At 41.0% G+C, this 16186-nt stretch overlaps 1 protein-coding gene across 2 annotated transcripts in view; it reads left to right on the top strand.

The window, feature by feature from the left end:
• The window catches only part of cysltr1 (cysteinyl leukotriene receptor 1), a 47277-nt gene that overhangs the window by 15889 nt on the left and 15202 nt on the right, over nucleotides 1-16186 (top strand). The window contains exons 2-3 of one of the 2 annotated variants that reach the window (XR_016091525.1): nucleotides 4148-4266; nucleotides 5625-5647. The gene's annotated coding sequence lies outside the window, so the exon portion shown is untranslated. Of the gene's footprint in view, nucleotides 1-4147; nucleotides 4267-5624; nucleotides 5669-16186 lie in introns of those variants that run through there. The other variant, XM_088924676.1, reaches the window with a different exon arrangement.

Below are 16186 nucleotides of genomic sequence, written 5' to 3'. Positions count from 1 at the left end.
GCGGACGATCAGTTTATGAACCTGTTCCGAAAAGCACATAAAGCATTCCTCCTCGTGCGTGCTGTCTCTTGGGCAGAGCTGCCTAATAGCTTTCACACTCGAGGCTCTAGATAATAGGCAGTGTCAGGGGTAGAGAAAGCAAACCGTTTTTTTTTCTCCATTCTGCCATCTGCATCCATTAATAAATAATTACATGTCAGGCAAATGTGCACAGCAGAGCCACTCCCAGACACATGCACAGCACAGGGAGTGCTAACGCTTGTGCAGCTTCTCCTTCAACAAGCCCCAGATTCAGTCTTCTTCTGTTGATAAGTTCAAAGGACTCCCACTCAATAAAGGATCAGATGTTGGCCAGCTAGGATCGTTAAGGCGGGTTCATTTGACTGACATAGAGTACACACTGTAGGTTAAACAGTCATGGTTTTAGTTCATGGTGGTTTTGATTTTTTAAGAAATGTTTAAGCACTTCAGAAGTTTTATTTTGTAATACTTTGTACAAATTTGCTTTAAAACACATATCCTGTATATAACAATGTACACGGCCTCTGGTACAGTTCCAAGCATGTACTGTACGTAGCAGCCAGTTTCTGCTTTGGAAGGCAGTCTGAGTCTTAAGGCAATGTAGTGTCTAGCCTCAAAATCCAGAGTAACCACAGTCCACACTGGTTTTCCCAATAGCATTATACAAAGAGCATTGAAAGATTCTTATCACTCCATTCTGGAACCAATTTACATTTACTAACCTATTATATGGAAATATGGCAGATTCTCTTTTGAAGCAGATGCACTGACATTTTATAGAATAGACCTGACATATGTTAAATTATGCCATTATTTACATTTGTCACAGGTATTGACCAACAAGGAGTCTACTGTGAACGTTACAGGCTAGTAGCGTCCACAGCTGGAAGAAATGCAAGCTGAACATCTGCGCTGCATGCTTTACACTAGGCTGCAGGAAAGTAAACGCCCCATCTCTGCCGTGGGCTTGGAGGCAGTTGTATTTCCAGTAAACAAGCCGATCTGTTTCTTGTTAATTTCATCGGTAATGGTGTGCAATTAGCCAAGACCTTTCTAACTATGCAGCTACAGGAAATGTGGATGCAAAAATAAGATGTCTGAAGGTTCTCTCCTGTGTTTGTTTGTTTTTCACCAGAGTGAGGTCAAAGGACTGAGGGGTGATTTAATATAGTCCTAATTTCTTCGTTTTTTGGAAATTTTACCGGTTTGCTGTTTACACTTTATCTCCATTTACTTCCAGCGTATTTAACGTCTGAATGCCCTGTAACACCCAAATTAAACTGGCTCTCAGTAGGGATACAGATGAAAGGAGGCCATTTGACCTATTTAGCTCAATTGGTTGCTAGCAGATAATTTAAATGTGTGACATCCAGTAATTTTTTGAGAGAAACAAGGGTACTAGCTTCAGAAACGTGGCTTGGTAGCTTATTCCAGACACTCACAATAGTTTGTGTGAAGAAGTGCCTTCTGCTCTTTGTTTACAATGCCCTTTTGCAGTGAGCCTACTGTACTGTATCTGCCCGTTGCCTAATTCTGCTTCAGTGCACATCTGCAGCCTCAGTATCTTGCTCACACTGTGTTCAAAGAGATTTTGTCATTCCTAAGACTTGAAAGGGTTTAGCACACTTTGTAAGGGGTAAGTTAGAAATTCAATTTGGCAGCTTTTCCTCTTGGTTTTTAACAGTCCCAGTACTCTGCTGTTTAAGCAGACCATGGTGCTGCTTGCAGGTTGCTTTCAATGGATCATCTCACCCCACCACCCTTTCTAAGTTGCTTGCATTTCTGAAAAAAAGATTCTTTGTTCATTTTATATTAGTTTTATATTATATCAGTAGTTTTTAGTTACTCCTACAGTACAAAGTCATTTCTAAAATACAGTATGTCTAGGTTGAGGTTTATCTAATGCTTTGCAGTCAAGATTTTGGTCTTTAATGTGCATGTAAATGCTGATAACATCACTTCAGAGTGAAAAACTGGTATTTATTTCCTGTATATGCTCACTTATAGCCATTCTGTTTAAGGAATGAAGACCTCCCTGTGTGTGTGTGTGTGAGAGTGCACATCAGGGCTTGATTCTGGGTGTCTGTGTGTCTAATTGTGTAGATTAAACTTTTTACTTCTGCCAAGTTTACATTTTCAACATATGTTTAACCCTGCAACAAATATGAAAGGAATGTTTGGACTTTTTTCATCTGTGCTGTCAAATCTACATTATATATACAGCATGTGTTTTTTTTCTAAATCTGGTTGTTGTCTTTTGTAGGGTTTAACATTTGTGTCAGATCTCTTTGAAGTTTGAATGTTAAATATGACTGTGAAAGGATTTGTTTTTTAAAACTTAAATCTTAAATTTAACCCGAATGAATAGTTGAGATAGATTTGTACGTTCTTACTATATTTCTTTATGTACTTTTTCCTAGTCTCAGGTGTGATTAACTACATAGTTACTGTCATGCTTATAACAGCCTTAACACAGCCTGGTAAGAGACACATAACAGAGTTTTACTTTAAGTTTTATTTTGTTTTCATTTAAGCATCTTTATTGCAATCTTGTAGGTGAGCTTGAAGGTTGACTCTGCTAACATCAAAAGCCTTCTCTTGAAGAGTGGTCATTTCTTCTGTTTTTAACAGTGATGAAGCTTCATTTAGCATTGGCTTTCTGTCTTTTAACTAGGCCATGTGTACTGTCTGAAGACACTTAAACATGTAGGTTATCTGCCGGAGCATCATTGCTACAGTCAGAACAGTAACAGAAATAACATTTCACGTACTCTAGATAAAGAGAGATCAACCATGCGAGAACAGTTATCATAACCTATATCTTTCAATTTCAGGGACATTTGCCGTTTTGTTCTCCATTTATGTAATCAGTTTCTGCTCAAGGTGAAATCTCCTGCTATCTTTTTGATGTCAAACGCCAGTACACCGCACCTATCACAGAAACAGATCGCAGCTCCCCTCCACATCTATAAAAAAGCACCTCAACTCGCGAGTCAGAGAGCGCTGCCCTTTCTCGCTGTTTTTTTTTTTGCCTGTGTGGTTGGATCTTATTCTTGGTTTCTTCATGTTTCACTTTTCTTTTGAATTCGGAGAACCATTGATGGGTCAGACCTAATTGGCACCATTTTCAACAGCCCTCGGAAAAAAACTCACACCACCATTGTTCGGCATGCAGACTATTAACGCTGTACAGGTTTGTCGCGAGGCGGATGCTGAAATTACTAAGCGGTTTCCACAGAGCAGTTTTATCTCACCACTGCAGTTCAGGGTGTCTGCATGGCTGGGGACTGTTGTAAAAAAAAAGTGTTATTCGATTTCGCACTTTGTCCGTTCTGGTCCAAAACTGGATTTCTGCTCCATGCTGCAGGCTGGCTGATCCAGACCCTCTGGGGCGCATGGCCTGTGTGTTATAGCCCCCCTGATGGAACAATTGCAGGACAGTCCCAGCTGAATGGACTGTCTTTCCCTGTCTGTCAGCCCATCTCCTCATTTCTCCTCATTGAGCACGCAGGTTAGAGCATTCCTAAGACGTGAAAAAGGTGACGCTCACTTTCTGTGCACCAGTTCAGAAATTCTGTTTTGTCTGGTGTGTCGTCCGTCTCTGATTTAGCAGCCTATCCCTCTCCTCAGATATGTAAACACTGTCACTCGAACCTCCTCCCCTCCTTTTTCTTGTCTTGGTCAGTTCCCATTGTCCATTATATTGTTACTTGTTTTTAATGGTGTGCTGGGCTGTTTTTTTTTATTAAATTCTAAAATCCCAAGTAAATAACTGGCAAAGGTTACCTGCCTAAGAAAGCATCCAAAGCAGATTGATCTTGAAGTGACAGGATCGCTGTTTCCGCTGGGAACTCATTCCCATTTCTGTATCCTGCCTTAATCTGGTTGAGTGCATCTCAAAGCACCGACAGAGCCCCTTGTCATGCTAAAATAAGCAACTTTGAAGTGAATGGCTTCTCTAGCCTCTACAGTTCTACTGCCTCCAGAAGAGACCTCCGAAAATATGTACCACCAAACAAAATCAGGAAAACAAACGCGAACGAAATTCAGCTTAAAGCAAAATCTATTTTGCAGTGCAGTTCAAAGATAAAGTGTTAATTCTAATCTTTCTTCTCTTCTGGTGCAGCCCCCAGAGAATGAGAAGCACACAGGAAAGCAGTCGTGCATCGAGTGTGGTCTGCTGGGATGCTCCGATGCTCTGGTGAAACTGTCTGGGAGAAGCATTGTGCCTTCAAGGAACAGAAGGTAACCTGTTTCGGAAAATGTTTCCTTTCTGATATCATCAAAGAGTTGTGGACCTCATAAAGTGACTCCAACTCTGATGTTCTTATAGGGATGTTTTAATTATTACCAGCTAAGTAAATATGATTTTTGGCATGATTGCTGGCATTGAGGAACTGATAAAGTGGATTGAAATAGATTCTGGAAAGGGCTGTCTGCCAGGTTTGATTGGGCTGATGTTCTAGATCTTTGTATGTTTTTACTTAATTCCCACAATATTTCAAAATCTTAAAAGGGTCAAGATTTGCACTGAGCCATGGCAATCCATTGCATATCATTGCTATTTTTGGTAAAATGTTTCGGATCCTGGCTTTCAGAGAATCTTGTTTTGAGTGCAGATTGCCTTCCAGGGAGAATTAAACATCAGAGACACATCTGCCTTCTTGTTAAAGGGAGTTTGAAGAAAATTTGGGATCTGAAAAGATGCACTGCACCATGAGTTTTTCCATTCATTTTCAAAGAAAGAAGCTGTTCTTTGTCTGAAGCTAAAAAATCAAAAGAACAAAGGACTAGGAGTTTTGTCACAAAAACCAGTGTTATTGGATGCTCTTCCAGACAATGAAACTGTCCTTGTTAACTCTGGGTTTTGTCAGTGATCAGTCCTGTGCAGAATGAGGCTCGTGTGAGTTTTGTGCTGAGCATGGTGATGTGATCTGTTTTATCAGACCTATAATGCAAATACCAGAAACACCAGTATCACTTTGAATGTACTTGCACAGGCACCCTGGGCCAAGAAAAACTTATGATCATTTAAAGGCAAAAAAGACAAAGTTAAAGAAGTAATGAACCACTGAGACAATGAAGTTACAGCAGACATCTGTGTAGATACTGTACATCTACTCATAATTCATAGTCCTGTATTATTTAATTTTTGATTATTCAATAGTTCTGGGAGAATACACAGCACACATAAACGGAAACTGAACTTTAAGAATATTCTAACCATTAGAATGACTTGCAAGATTGATGTACTGATCTGCTATTAATTTTAAATAAATATTGTTTAAGAAGGCTCCTTAATGCGTTTGCCCACACATGGTTATGGATATGGTATTGAAAGGCTCCGCAAGAAAAAGTCTCATTTAGGTTAGTGTCCAAAGTGCTATGTAATTGCTAGGAGCCAGTCAGGCTAAGCATTCAACCCCCTTATAATGAGACATTATTGACTTTCCTAGTCTCAATGTCTGAAATTGAGTTACAGTATACAGTATCCTAATGGAGCTTTATTGTTTGTCTAGATTGTTATAACAATTTTGATTTATATGGAGTATATTGCACACAGTATATGATGTATATTTATTTATTTACTCCTTAATGCACAGTGTTTTTCAGACCTTTTGGCCAGTGTCAGGAGAGCTGGGTTGAAGTAAGTGATATTATCAGGTTCAGAATTTTATTTAATTAAAACAACACAAAGCAAGGGAGAAAGTCTCATGATATCTCACAATATCACAGTAGGTACCCCCTCTCTCCACACTAAAACCCCATCACAACCTACTGCACTAAATAAGAAACCGTGTCCTGCTGTTTCTTGGGAGAAACCTTGCAATTGCAATCATCCAGTCCCCTACCGCCCTTTGTGTAAAGAAACTTACCTGGGACTGGAACCCAGGACCTTTTCATTATAAGCCCAGAGCTCCTAGCCAACACATCCCACTCTGTCCCCACAAGTGGCTAATTAAATAAGGCACTAGGTCCCCTTGATATTTTACTGGATGAGTGAAGGACACAGGAATGAGTGTCTTAGGAGGCGCTCCATGGAACTTATTTTCAACCAGTGTGTGTCGGCTCTTGGCTGTCCATAAAATCAAGGCGTGCGCTGTAGTCCTGAGATTCACCGCCTTCACACTGCTGAAGAGATGACAGCCTCCTCTTCTGAAATGTATTACAGGTCTTAATCGGGTGTTAATGTTGAAATCTGCTGGCAGCTCAAGGTGCCCTTTTTTGTACTTCGAAAGCTGTATAATCGAGATGGCGGAGAGTTTCTTTTGCCTGATAAATGAGCTTAGAACGCAGGTGCAAAACTCCCGTCTAACAGGGCTGAAATACAGGAGTTTGACTAGGTCTCTTAAATCGCCAACTGCTTTAGGCTCTTGAAAAAATAATTGGTTAGCTAACCAATTAACCTGTTAAGTTAACAATTACCTCACTTAGTTCAGTACGAGCAGAAGTGGAACAAAGGCTCTGTAGCCTTTGAGAAACTGGAGCTGTGGAGATAAAATATTTTTGTCTTTTTCTGGGCACAGCTGTCTTCTTTTACATCATCAGCTTTGTCACGGTCAGATTTGTTACCAGATTATTTAGGTTTAGCACTTCAAATGAATATGTCTAAGTATGCTTTAGGATGTGGTTTTGGTGACACTCTTCTTTATCAGGTACCCTGGATAAGGGTCGGTATCTGTGGCATGGAGTAGTCTGAACTACTATCAGCTAAAATCTAAATTAGATGTGATATTGTTTCAGGGGCAGCAATGTGAAGCAGTGCACACACATATTTATGGGCATGGTATTGAACAGGTTAGTCCTGCCGCCTTGCATCTCTGGGGCCCTGAGTTCGGTTCAGAACCTGGGATGCTACAGTATCTGTATGGAGTTCCTCCTGTGTTTCCATGGGTTGGGTTTCCTCCCACAGAAAATGCATGGATGGATATTATGTCAATCTCATAAAATGTCTTTTTATCGCTATTTGATCACAGCTATGTTTTATTGCATCTTCCCAACGTGCCCTTGTAAAAGAGGCAGCAGTCTTGATGATTGTGCTGCTGGGTAATAAAGACAAACATCATCACTGGTGGAGTCCTTTGTGTCCAGGAGCACAAAACTGGAAGTGAACACAAGGACCACAGCTAATAATAATAATAATAATAATAATAATAAGCTCCTGCACAGCTTCAGTTACATCCAAATATTTGTAATTTAAGCCAGTAACAAAAACATAGCCCTGCTACCTGTTGTCTGCTGTGTTAAGATGACTGGACACTAGACACTGTGTGATTCCCCTCTTAGATGGTACACCAGTACTGTCCACTATTTTCTATTACTTTTTTGTCTTTGTCTCTGATAGATAAGTCCATCTGGCCCAATTAAACCAGCTTTGCCTCCATTTGACTGACTCTATTCACACAAGAGCTTTAGTGCTTACACGTATGATGCAGTTATGCAAGGCTCACAATCTTAGATCAGATAAGAAGAAAATGCTGTCACTGCATTACTGACTTTCCCATGATTTCATAGCTTCTTCTGTTGTGTAGCATGTAAACAACTGCTGTACACTTCCCCTTACAGTCTGGGGCCTGTGTCTTAGATCACATCACCAAAATCCCCCATTCATCTCAAACTTCTTAAAATATATTTCCATTTAATTAGCAAGAATAAAATCTATACTGAACACCAAAACAAATACAAATGTAAAAATAAGTAAAGCATAGGAAAAAAAACTGTTTTCAGACTTTTTTCAAACTTCAAGTTTACAAACTTTTTTATAGTTTGTCAAGAAGATAATACTAAGGCTGTTAGAATATTTAATGTAATTATTCACATGCAAATTTCCTTTTAACATCTGAAATGTTACCCTATGTGAAAGTGCATTCAATAATAATAATTATTGATAGTGTTGTTTAGAAGTTCTTACAAAGAAATCACTTGCAAAGAGTGCAGATGTAAGACAAGCAATGGAAGGAGAAAGAAGAAAAGGCGCTGAAAACTGACCCTGTAGAACTAAGAACTATCCAGTAGAACTAAAAACTTAGAACCTGGTGAAAAGATAGTGAAAACATAGGTCATCACTATCGTTATGTTCTCATCTATGCTTAGTCGTAGTCTGTGACACACTCTGAACCACATTAAGCGAAACTAGACAAACTCTTCAGGAGTCGTGTCAGCCTGGAATTCAGCCAGGTGTCTCCACAGGTAAAGATCACAGGGAGGTGCATCAGTTGACATGGGTAGTCCAGAGTGTTCCACTATGGAGCCTGTTTGGAAGAGCCCTGGAGTCAAAGGCTTTGTGCACGGTTGCATATACATTGCTCTGTGACGGTGCTTCGAAGAGGCATTAGAGGGACCAGTAGGGGGGCACTCACCCAGCGGTCTATGTGGGTCCAAATGCCCCAGCATAGTGACATAGACACTATACTGTAAAAAGATGACGTCCTTTGGATGAGATGTAAAACCAAGGTCCTGACTCTCTGTGGTCATGAAAAGTCCCAGGACGTTTCTTAAAAAGAGTAGGGGTGTAACCCCGGTGTCCTGGCCAAATTCCCCCCTGGCCTTTACCAATCATGGCCTCCTAATAATCCCCATCTCTGAACTGACTTCATCACTCTGCTCTCCTCCCCACTGAGAGCTGGTGTGTGGGGAGTGTACTGGTGTCGCATCATCCAGGTGGAGCTGCACACTGGTGGTGGTGGAGGAGAGTCCCCATAACCTGTAAAGCGCTTTGAGTGGAGTGTCCAAAAAAGCGCTATAGAAGTGTAAGAAATTATTATTAATGATTATTTTGCACAGTCATAGCAGCACTCCCACTCTGATAACACTTTTTCACAATCAGCACTTTTGTTTTGTTGGTAACGCACAATGCCATCTGCGCTGCTGAGTTCTGCTTGAGAACATCGAGCACTTCTGTACCCCTGAGGTGTGAATGTGCATGATGGTGAGAAGCACGAAAAAAGCACAGTTCACCACCTGACGCTAGATGCACAGGATTCTGTGAGCTGTACCGCTGAGACTTACCCACCTAATGCAATACTGATGTTTCCTCCACCACAAAATGCACCACCCATGCAATGCACATCACTCCGAACAAGGCCTTCTGCAAAGGATGGAAAAATATGTCTGTAATTTTCCACATGTCCAAGCCTGTCTTTGGTAATTAGCCTATCCTTGTCCTACCAATAAATCAGCAGACCCCACCTCCCACACCATCCCATACCGGGAAATGTAGTATTGTATGATTTTATTGTTGTTTTTACTGGTATCGTTACCAGATATTAAATTGAGATCGGCTGATGGACAGACTAATTGATTTATTATATTATTGATCTGCATTTTTTTCACTACTTTGCTTTATTTGGAAAAGCATCAACACTAATGCTATTACATTGCCCACTCTTTTCTGTACCTTCCTTTGATAATGACCTGAGGTATTTTTTCATACAGAACAGTAGCTGTATGTAGATGTGTTGCAGAGATAACCGGATAGATGGTTAGTTTCCAGGTGATACAAGAACAGGAGCTTCACAGCAGCTGATAGATCCCTGTGCATAAATAGAATTGAAAGATGCATTGTTCCTGTGTGTATGCCATGCTCTGATAAAGTAACAAGTTTGGCCTGTTCTCAATGCATAATGAAGTATTATTCATTTCATGGGTTATGACATATTTAATTGCTTGGATCCTGAGCGCTGTTGCTTAGGTACTTTCTCAAAACAAGAAGTGATACTCTGCATTATCAGTAGTGGTTACCTGACATGAATACACTGCTAATACTATGACTCCAAAGGGTCTTGTACATATAAAGTTGTTCCTGATACACTGTTTAAAGATGTCATGGTATATGTGGTAATAATGGTATATTGGTAATAATAAACTAGCTATCCATCTAGAATACACTAAATTAAAAATGAAAGCATGTTTATGATAATGCTTATTGAAAACTATTTTTTCAAGAGTTTTGCCCAAGCAAAACCTGCAGCAGATTATTTTTGTAAACATTTAAACCTCATATACAAGGTAAACCCTTTTCTTTTTTGGTTACCTCCATATCTTTCTGTCTATCTAGAAGTGCATGTTTTGTGTATAGACTGTTTATACAGAGTTTATACAGAGAGTGACAGATCTCCAATTCTGTTTATGTGCTGTTCATTCTACCTCTAGCTTTAGTGCCAATTTTTCCTGATCCTGATCCAAACCCATTGCACTGCTGGGAAGCCAACAATTTCTTCTGTCCTTTCTTCTGCTCCAAATGATTAATCATAGACTTTTCATGCAGATTTCTTTGATGTATCATGACTCTAGTTCTCTCCAAAGTCTTAGCAGCATGTGACATAGTAATACAAGTAATTCTTTGCAGTTCCTAAAGCACTTTCCGTCCCCAAAGTACTTTTTAGTAGTTCTGTCGAATTCTAATAATGGTGAAACAAGACGACAAATATCAAGGTACTTTACATTTATATAAACTCAAACACACTTATATGAGTACTCATATAAAGTATTTTCACACTGAGGTGTTATTTCACCCTGCTGAAATACGATCAGCGCTGTTACAACCCCCTCACTTGTGAGGAATGAGCCAGGGAGGCAGCAGCCAGGGTGAAGCTGGGCTGGAGGGAGTGGTGCTAGAAAAGATGTTTGCAGAGTTCTGGGCAGACAGCGAGTATTTATACATAGGAGAGCAGAAGTTTGAGATTACAGTTTGACCTCTTCTCGAACTTTTGTTAAATAACACCGTTACAAGCAGGAAGGGACTCACTCCTCTACAATTAAGGTGCAGATTCCTCCTACATCAACATATCAATACGCAGTGGAGAAGGTGGGCAAGGGGACAATTTCACCTGTTCAACGTGGATGAATTCCAGGTAGGCTGCAATGAGCAAACTTGAATTGGAATTCATCCAAGACACATGGGTTTATACCACAACTTTAACAGATGGTGCCAGATCTTTAAAAGTGACAGATAGTCAGGAGCTCCTACAGCACAGATTACCTGGTCACCAATACTGGGGTGCTGGTTTCAAAATTGTGGTTCTGAGAAAAGAGTGCCACCTACTGGTATACAGTCGCCAAATCTGCCAGCAGCTTCATTTTCTTTAGAGATCTTCTGTGCATTCACACATGACCACGCCTGATTTGTCTTACATTCTGAGATCAGGTGAGATCATACTTCAGACTAGTTGGACTAGACTCTTAGATGACTCGATGTTTGTGTTGGTTTTTGTGAGTTTGCCCTGTGTCACTTTATAGTTCCATCTGTAGTCTGCTACTCGTGTGTCATAATCACCTGACCTCTTCTAACCCTACAGATAACTGTCACCTGTCAACCTGGTTTCTTATGTTTCATATTCCTTGTGCTAAAAGAGCAGAATGCTTGTGCTAAGGCTGTGAAAACCATTAATCCATTGCGTGATTTGTCTGATTTCAGTCATTTGTTATTGTGTTTTGTTGAAAGAATCTGGTTCATTCATGTTTTAACTATAATGCATTGTGATTTCTGATTTGACATGCTTTTTTTATTATGCAGCTCCATGGAAGGATTGCCTTTGATGTACCTTTGTGAAATAAAGAACTAACTAATGTATTGGCAGTTGTATTAAATTAAATACTTATATAATAAAGAAGCATCCCCCCTCCCACCAATTAAATAGTTTAATTATGTCTTATAATTGCTTTTAGAGCCAGGGCCCTAACCATCCCATTTACAGACCCCAGACAAGCACTAAACCTGCTATACCAAAGGTCTGGTCACCTCTACTGGGGAGTTTGAACACTCTCAAAGGTGACTGGGGTATCGTTATATAGACATCCTGTAATGAGTATCATGTTATCCTGTGAGACCTGCTATGAGTGGTACAAATATAAACCTTCCACCTCATAAAGTTTAAGACTTTGTTTTAAATTGCTGTAATAAAATGTTTTACATTACAAATCTTACTGCGTGGATCAGTTTGGAATGGGGAGTGTAGGGCAGATTGACGTTCACTTTTAAGCCACTTTTTTTTTCAAATGTTTTTAAGATGTTGGCATCTGCAACAAATAGACTTTCTGAAATTGTAGCCCTGGGAGTACTTTTCTCAAGACTACAAAGCATTTGTCAACCAATAGGACTTTTAGAAATTAACCCCAAATTATGAGCCACATACAGTATAATATGCTTATGGAACAGAGTAACAGTTCAAAATAAAAATAAAAATATTGCTGAATTAAGATATAACTAATGGAAGAAGAGAGCATGAAAGAGCCCCTAGAGAATATATGTGATTAGAGATGGCTCCTGTGCTTAATCAAGATGGTGTGTCTTGGTCAAGGACCTTTGACAGAGAAAAATGGAAGGACTGATCAAGACAAAAACCTTTTTTGTTTGGAATTCCAGGAGTGTTGTGGGAAAAAGTACATGAATTCATATTATCTTCTGTATCTAGTGATGTAGGGGGTTCAGGGAAAAACGGAAGTCTTAAGGAAATATGATCGGGATGTTTTGGCATTGCTGTAAAAGCTGGAAAATGTTGAGGATTACAATGGCCTAATGGAGGTCATGAGTGTTTTCTTAAAGATCAAAGCACTCCAGTGTAAAGCTTTTATTAAGGGATTGGCAATTCTGTTTAAGTAACTTCAAACACTCTCTGTGTCTCTAAAGAAGAGGAAGATAATTGTTTTCCTTCAGAAAATATCCAAATGGATACATTTCAAGTACAATTATTTAACACTGGATGTCAGTAACTGACTTTTAACTTCCTGTTCCATTCTAGTTGACTTCTGTGTTGCTGGCTGTGGCTGAAACAGAGATCGGCGTTAATTTGCATTAAGTTCACTGTCCACCCCTCCATTTCCATGCCCTGTGTTCCTAAACTCAACTCCAACCAGGAGCAGAGCATCTCTCTGACAGTCAGCACCGTCAGCACCAAGAAGTGTCTGTTTCTCCAAAAAAACATCCCCCCTTCTTGGGGAATTCCAGTGACACTAATTGCTGAGAACTTATTTGGATATACTTTTATCCAAAGCTACTTGGATTTGGACCCATTTACATACCTGGGTATTCTACAGGAGCAATACAGATGACACACCTTTCTCAGGGGTACAATAGTGGAGTCTCACCTGGGATTTGAACCCGTAATCTTCCAGCGACAGGCACAGAGCCCTGACCACTGCTTCTGCTCTCAGCAGCATCATTTTTCTGTTGCCATGTGCGAGGGGTTCACTGCCACGTGAAATAACATTCTCTGAACAAACAAAATCTCAAAGTTTTGCTATGGAAATTTTACCTGTGTGGGTACTGACGTTCGGGGCCCCTAGCTATGGTGCCGTGTAAAGAATAAATCTTCTCAGCACAGGGTGCACTGAATGTTGGTGTAGGGTGTTTGGTTCTGCTGGATGACCTCTAGTTTGTTTGAGAGTCCATACTGCTGGTGTCGCAGGATGCATCAGGGATTTTATTATACTGTTAACACAAGACATGGACAGTCTAGGGCGGACAAGCAAGCACTGTGGAGGAGGCCAGGGAGAAAAATGCCTTGTTACACAGAAACCTGACACAGGAGGATCTAGTTGACTTAAAAAACCTGTTTGGAAAGTTTGGGGGCTGATTTATGTGACTGAATGTGAGGCAGCTAATTGAAACATGTTTCTGACTTGCCCTGAGGGTTTTCTTTTTAAAAAAAGACTGTTAGTAAAATATTTTTGAATTGTCACAGCCATATGGCCGCCCTGAGAAGTGGGCTGTGACACAGTGCTGAAAACAAAGCTGTGCGTCAGTCAGAATAACTCGTTCTGCAAAGTTAATTATTAGATGGATGCAATGGTGCATCGTTGGCCTTTGGCTTAGCCCCTTGAGCTGCTCCTGTCCTCCAAGGAACAGAGAATGCTTCCTTTGCCTGAGAGCTTGCAGGTGGGCAGTGTGCTGCCAGCTTCCCCCATCATCCCATCACGTCAAGCCAGAGATACAGATGGTGGCTCTGGAGGGGTGTTCAAACCTGCACCAAGACTGATGGCTTGAGGTGACACTGGAAATCCCCACCTCGCCCATTCAGTGAACACTGCTGCTTATGGGCTATTGTAAAAGCAATGGGTACACTGCAGAGGACACAGTTCTACAGGCTGTTAATGTGAGTTTAATGTGTTACATGGACACCTTGCTGAGCCAGCGTTTCGTATGTCCCTCAGTAGGGCTTGTGCGCTCCGGGGCCGGCTGCTTATCCAGACAGGACTCTGCAGGAAAGCCTTTGGAATCAGCTTGCCGAGCTCTGCGCAGGAGGGAAAGCAGCCTGCTGCGGTTTTAATTCCTGGCACTTTGCATGTGCTTTTAACAGCAGCACATGCAAATGATTCCTAAACAGTGCCAAGCCACAATGTAATCGCTCCAGTTACAGGGTCTGTCCCTGTCTCTGTGCTTCCTCATTCCAGCCACGCTTCGGCAATCAAGTACAGGCCACAGTGTTTTGTCTACTGAAAGTAAGATCAATGTCATTCATCCATCATCAGAAAGCTGCTTATTCCTGTTACGGGTCATGGCAATTCAGAGCCTATCCTGAAAGCAAAGGGCACACAGCAGGACACACACAGACAAGCACACAGGGATTATTTACAGATACTGGAAAACCTACTAAGCATATAAGAGGTGAGGGAAAACTCATGTAGATGTGAGGTGAACATACAAACTCCACACAGAAGGTACCCTAGTCTGCAACCCAGGACCCACTAGCGGTGAGGCAGTAAAGCTAATAATTCCACCCCATCATCCAAGACAGTCACTTAAAGGCTATAAACTGTTATGAGAGTCTGCCAAGGAGCATCTTATTGTGGTATTGCAGCATGACCCTGATCCTACTGTACTGTGAAGGCGTTGGCCTGTTACTGTGAAGCAGTTTGCTGCATCCTGGGGAGACCCCAGCTCCAGGCGTACCCTGAGCCTGGGTGTGCTCATCGTTGGGTAGCTGTGAAATGTCTCCATATGTGGGTTGGAGACTTCCTTCTTAGGAATTTGTGGCTGCTTGGTGAGTTTTGTTAAATATTGCATTTACTGAAATGCTGTGACACATCATGTGTGAACTCTTCTCATTCTGTGTGAAACAAGTTTGGTTGCAGTGCCTACAATGTGTTGACCACAAAAACGAAGCGATATGTTTAGAATTTTTTTTTTTCATGCACAGTTTCTTTTTTGGGGGGCCAGTAAATAGAAATGAAGAGGGGAAACTCATCAACATTTCCAGAATGTGTTTTAATACGCGGCGTAGTTTATTTTTACAACCAGCTTGGGCGCGCAGAATGCAAAAGTTTTCAATATTAAATTGTTTTTTTCTCCTTAATCAGATGGAGTTGGCCATCTAATCTTGAAAAGTTAGTTTAATTTGAATAGGACCTGTCGGAGGCAAGTTGTTTCCTTTCTCTTTAGTCAAAGTTCTCTTCTAAGACACAACAGACCCTGTGTATCAGTGTTGATGATCTTTAGGGCCAGCAGTGTGCTGTCACAATCAGATTGCACACTGCAGACGGCAGTTCTGTCAAAGTTTGCAAAGTTTTCAAATAGCTTAGTTTAAGGGGAAGAGGAACCACCCTGTTGTGTTTGTCTATTTAAGTTAGTGAAAGCGAAAAGCCTTTTAAAGGTGGACTGAGTTTATTTCAAACATCCCTGAAGGACTGTTAAAATGCTACTATCTTGAAGAGCTGTTCCTTTTATCATCCTGTGTCAGAATGTGTTGTTTTCAATCTGCAAGATCTGCAAAACTTTAGCTGCTGGGTGCAAGAAACGTTGAAAGAGTGTCGTTAACCCAGATTTTATTGTTATCTGTTTCTAAATCTTTGTTCACAGACTGGGGTTCACGGGCGTCTTAGAGTCCCCATCCTGTCACTAAACAGACGGTAATTCTGCTGTATAGGCGTACCCATACCAGAGATGCTTAATGAAATTTAAAAACAAAAACTAGAAATCAGATAAATGCTTAATAGATACGAATGGTGTGTTTCGCCACAGACCCTTCCCGTGTAATGAAATACATCTTGACGAATCTTGTGGGACCCCTGTCGCTGCGGTGTCTGAGACGGTATTAGCGAGTCGGTGCTACGCCCTGAGCAGTGGCAGGAGGCACTGGGTGGGAGCGAGGCAGGGGTTCTGACCAGCCACCCGCGAGCGCCTCACAGATCCACACACACACACGCGCGCGCGCCTTGTTAATATTCA

This window comes from Atractosteus spatula, chromosome 9 (assembly GCF_055471065.1).
Source record: "Atractosteus spatula isolate fAtrSpa1 chromosome 9, fAtrSpa1.hap1, whole genome shotgun sequence".
NCBI classification, from domain to species: domain Eukaryota; kingdom Metazoa; phylum Chordata; class Actinopteri; order Semionotiformes; family Lepisosteidae; genus Atractosteus; species Atractosteus spatula.
Note: the sequence above shows the minus strand (reverse complement) of the source record. Positions and strands in the feature narration are given on the sequence as shown.